We start from the raw sequence: 5,509 nt of genomic DNA, 5'->3' as shown, positions 1-5,509 counted from the left end.
CTGTACAGAACACTGGTGAGACCTCACTTGGAGTATTGTGCGCAGTACTGGAGGCCATATCTCCAGAAGGATATAGATACTCTAGAGAGAGTTCAGAGAAGAGCTACTAAACTAGTACATGGATTGCAGGAAAAAACTTACCAGGAAAGGTTAAAGGACCTTAACATGTATAGCTTGGAAGAAAGAAGAGACAGAGGGGATATGATAGAAACTTTTAAATACATAAAGGGAATCAACTCGGTAAAGGAGGAGAGCATATTTAAAAGAAGAAAAACTACCACAAGAGGACACAGTTTTAAATTAGAGGGGCAAAGGTTTAAAAGTAATATGAGGAAGTATTACTTTACTGAGAGAGTAGTGGATGCATGGAATAACCTTCCTGCAGAAGTGGTAGCTGCAAATACAGTGAAGGAGTTTAAGCATGCATGGGATAGGCATAAGGCTATCCTTCATATAAGATAGGGCCAGGGACTATTCATAGGATTCAGATATATTGGGCAGACTAGATGGGCCAAATGGTTCTTATCTGCCGACACATTCTATGTTTCTAAGCAATATAATAACTTTCATAGCAGTAAAAGCAGAATATTGCTCACAAAAATAATAAAAACTCAAGCATGTAGCACTGTTAAAAGGTTCCTAGCCAACACGATTAGTGGCCTTAATCCATCTGGGGATGGGGTGCTGGGGTCCCAACTTCCAGAAGTGCTTGACGCTGTCAGGGTTTCCTGAGTCCGTGGAATGTAGGGCCCGGAGGAAAGGACGTCATAATAGAACATGATGCAAGGACGTGGCAATGCATTTCTTTGGGCTGTACAGATGCTATGTTTGAGTAGGGCTTTTATGGACAATCAAGGCGATGGCGGATCACAGGGCCCAGCAGCAGCCAGAGGATCATCAATTAAAATAATAATAATAAATACAAAAGCAATACAAAAAGGAGCAAATGCAAGAATAATGAAAATGAGAATAAATATGTATAGGAAAAATTAACTCACAGCTCAATAATGAACCTAAAATTGATAGATAGGTGTGTACTCAAATATAGAGAGAAAACAAATGATATATATCAAAATAAATATATCTAAAAAATATACATATAAAAATATGCATATAAACTATATATATATATATATATATATATATATATATATATATATATATATATATATATATATATATGTATATATATATGCGAAACATTTGTTTAGCTCAGAAGTTCATTATACCAATGATGACTAGAAATGTTGTATAATTTTGCTTAGATTGTAAAAATCTGGCTACAGACCTTAAGGGTCCCATATGATGTAAAAATGTGTACCTAAATAATAAAACATATATAGAACCATAAATATGTACACTTATGTAATTACATGCACTATAACAAAATCCCATAAGGTGGACATCTATATTCAGCTATTCATTATATGAGGAGAGAAAGGATATGACTGAACTAAGGGTGTAACAGAGGGACCAGTGGGCAGAGGGCACTATAGGGGTGAGTTAAAGGAGGGTGCTGGCCTCCAGTTCCTCATTGAGGTCACCCATCAGAATATCAAGAGTATAAATCCCATACTGCCAAACCTGAAGATGACTTGTTGTGGAACTCCAGGAAGTGTATGGCAATGTTGTGTTTGTCTGGACCATCCTCGACAAAACAGCGGTGCTCCCCAAATCTCTTCCTTAGAGTTCTAATGGCCAGACAGTCTTACCTTCCAAAAGATCTCAAATAAAATATTCAATTTTGGCCATCTATTTGATCCTAGAACACGAAAATTGCTTTTGTTTGAGGATCTTTGAGAGAAACATAACCTACCCTGTAGGGCTTATTATGGTTACCTCCAGTTACACCACTAAATGCTTTCCATCACATCCATGTTGCTTTTTCTAAATTGGCCCCCTTTTAATGACTGGTGCTGGTGGGTCCATCCCCCCCAAAAAAAGGCTTAACGAGTAAACGAGTATCCTAAAGCCACTCAGGAAAAACACAGTTATATGCGTTAGTGGGAGCAAGCAATTAGGGAGGAGCTGCCCGTGGAGGTGTGGCGGGTGGTATGGTCCCAAGTGGCTAAAACCTCAATCTGTACTCTCTATAAGCAAAATACTTATAAAATACTTTACTTCTGGTACCTAACTCCTTTGCGCCCCCTATCCATATATCCTACTGCCTTGGGTCATTGTTGAAGGTGTTGTAGGAGCTAAGGCACTTTGCTACATATTTTCTGGAGCTGCTCGCTTCTAGAACCATTTTGGCCGAGAGTTCAGAACCTTCTCTAACGCTTGTTTAACCTGGATTTCCCTTTCCTTCCCAAAATCTTCCATTTAGGATTACTTCCACCTGCATTGCCTAAACTTGCTAAGAAGCTAGCATGCCATATTCTTATGGCAGCTAGATGTTTGGTGGCGCTCCACTGGAAAAAACAAACCCCACCCACCTCTGTGGAACTATATGCCAGGATCAAGGACGTGGAACTTATGGAATCTCTCACAGCACGTCTATCTGACATGATGGAAAGCCATAAGGCTGTATAGAAGCTTTGGCATTTGCAGGAGGATACCCCCCACCCCAGATGGCTCCTCCACCCCCCTCCAATCATTTGACGACCATTGCTTGTCCCTGAGAGTGGAGAACCCAGGATCCTTCTCTTTTCTTATCTGTCCACCTCTCTTCTTGTTTCCAATGTGTTGTTTTCTCTTTTTTTATTTTTCTTTTCCCTTTGGAATTGAGTAGGGGTTCTTCCGTTAGGAAATGTGTGACCGCCCAGAGCCCTACTTGGGTGGGATCGAGGTGTATAGTGAATTTATATCCAGGGAGGCCTACATCTATGTGGGCTCCCAGGTGCAATTTTCCAACATCTGCAGAAGATGTACCCCCTCTCTGATATATTATGGAAGATTTTGTGCAAGAGGCTGAAGAAATTGATCTATAAAGAGGGAAAACGAACTGGTGACAATTTTGGGTAGATGATAGAAGTAGGGGGTAGAATAAAACTCCCTATTGAAAAAAGCAATTTCCTGTTTGTTGATGACTTCTGCACCTTATGCTTTTTTTTTGCAAGAGATAAGGGTTCAGCAGTGAATATGGATAATGGATCATTAGGTAGTTTTATGTATGTGTGAGGATCAGACAATAAATGGCTAGCTTCTGTGAGGTAGTCTATCCTGTCTTGAATCACTAAGCCACCACCCTTGTTAGCTGACTTTATAATTAAGTGATGGTTGTGAGAAAGATCTTTAAGTTGTAATTCACCTGAAGTTAAAGAGGAACTGCAGTCTGCTCACATAATTTGTAATAAAAACATATTTGCCATTCTGAAGCTTCCCTCCAACCACTTTGCATATTATTTTATATATATACTGCGATTCTGTATTTGCCAAATATGCTGCAGAAATCTCCCTCTACTAAGTCTGACTGCAGCCATTTTAACTGTGGGCAGCTGAAGCAGCAGCCTGTTCACTTTCTGAATTTACACAGAAAGACAGAGGCACACAGACACACACACACACACACACACACACATATATATTTATATATCCTCTGGGCAAAATGACAGAGACTGCATCTGGCTTTTGTGTGATAGCAGAAGAGTTGGGACTGGGTAGGGTGGGAGGGACCAGAGAACATGAGTTGCTGGTAGGGTTGGGAACCACTGAACTGTAATCCAGATTAGAATGGCTAAAAGCAGGGAGTTCTTACAATTGGTAGGATACTGGTTCCTCCTACAGGATTTCCTCTTTTCTCTACAAGGCTTGGGAGTAAGCACTTTGTAAGATGTTGAGTCAGAATTTAATTTCTGGTAGGTGGAGGATCCTGGCGTTTGCATGTGGGGTGATTTGGATGTGGTGGAGAGGGATGAGTTAGGATGACAGGAGGACTTGGGTCTAGTACTAGTGGGTAGATCCTGAAATATGGCTACCGGATGGAAAGCCATAAAAGGTATGGGTAATGTGGAATTATACACTGTGCCAGATGGAAGATGGCCCGTGTGGGTTCTTCCAACTGAAAACCCTATTATGGTTATAGTCATCTAGGTCTCTCTGGGTTTCACGTCGTTTAGTTTGGATTAGCTGGTCTTCATTCCTTTTGGTGTGTTTTTTAAGGGTTAAGAACCATTGTTACGCTTAATGAGGTGCTAATTGAGATACAGTCTGTATCAGAGGTTTAATTTGGTGTAAAAGATCATGATATTTCTGTTCACGCTATTTTATTATCACTTGCATGCATTTCCAGGAGAAAAACTCAGAAATTTGAAGCCATTCTTTTTCTAGATTTGGTGAGAGAAAAGAACATGCTTTAAGTATCCTGAGATCCCCTAGGAGAGATGGTATGGAATATGTAATGTGACAAAAATAAATTATCCCACCATTGGTGGTAATTCGAGATAATTAGCTGTTCTATTTTCCTGAACTTAACACAGGACTCCCTATAGGCAGACTTTTGCACAGAAAAATCTGAAAAAAAGGAAAGACTATATATACTTCCTCAAGAGTCTCAAATTTAGCAGATTCAATATCATGTATGAGTTCCATAGTGGCAATCGCAAATATAGAAAATCAATGTCGTTGCAGTGCGCCATGCAGTGGGCCTTCTTACATATGGATTTCTCCTATCCATGGACATTTTGTGAACTGTGAACCCTAACTCCAGTCAAGTCCCCCTATTTGCGCCATTTTTTTTTCTAAACACAAATGTTTTCCCTTTCATTTCTGTTTTAAACAGAATGGGTTGTTTTACAAGGAGAGGGTTCACATTCACTTTATTCAATCAGGAGTTAATAAAAGACACATGGCTAGCAGACCAAACATTTCACATCAAAATTAGACTACAAGAACAGTAGGAGAACAGATTTAGCAAGATTAAGTTTTTACACTGCCCCGTTACACTTTGCTTGCACTTGCAGAAAATGCACAAAAACCATGGGAAATAATAGAAATCTATAATAAAGAGCAGCTAACCCGCACCAAAAGCGTGGATACAGGGTACCAATCATATTCCATAACTAGCAGTAGAGGAGGGGAATTTACTGCCTTTATCTCCTCTACATGATATACTTATACACAGTATTTCCTTTATTGTCCATTTAGCATACTTTAATTATTAAAAATGCTTGCTATCCTGGTAGAGAAAAAATAACAACTGTCACAATGTCATAGTTTGTCATAAAATGAGAATAAAGAGACGTTGTAGCAGAAAGTGTTTTTGGCTTTCACTGGAGACATTAGTGACATACAATGAGCCTTCCCATCCTCTTCATTACTTAAGCTGAGATCTTGCTACCCTGGAGACTAGTTAGCCATGTCAGACTTCTTCTGCAGGCAAATGACAGAATGTCAATGTTGTTCCACAAACCACATTACAAATGATCTTCTTTTTTCCCAGAAGGAACATCCACTTAATCATTGCCTGACAACTATTTTTCATGTTTAAGTGTCTTATACAGCGGAATAAAAAAGTTGGTGGGCAAATGAAGTTATAAGAGATCAATAAAAAAAATACACGATGGCTGTA

This window comes from Pelophylax lessonae, assembly GCF_965119305.1.
Source record: "Pelophylax lessonae genome assembly, chromosome: 2".
Taxonomy (NCBI): Eukaryota; Metazoa; Chordata; class Amphibia; order Anura; family Ranidae; genus Pelophylax; species Pelophylax lessonae.
Note: the sequence above shows the minus strand (reverse complement) of the source record.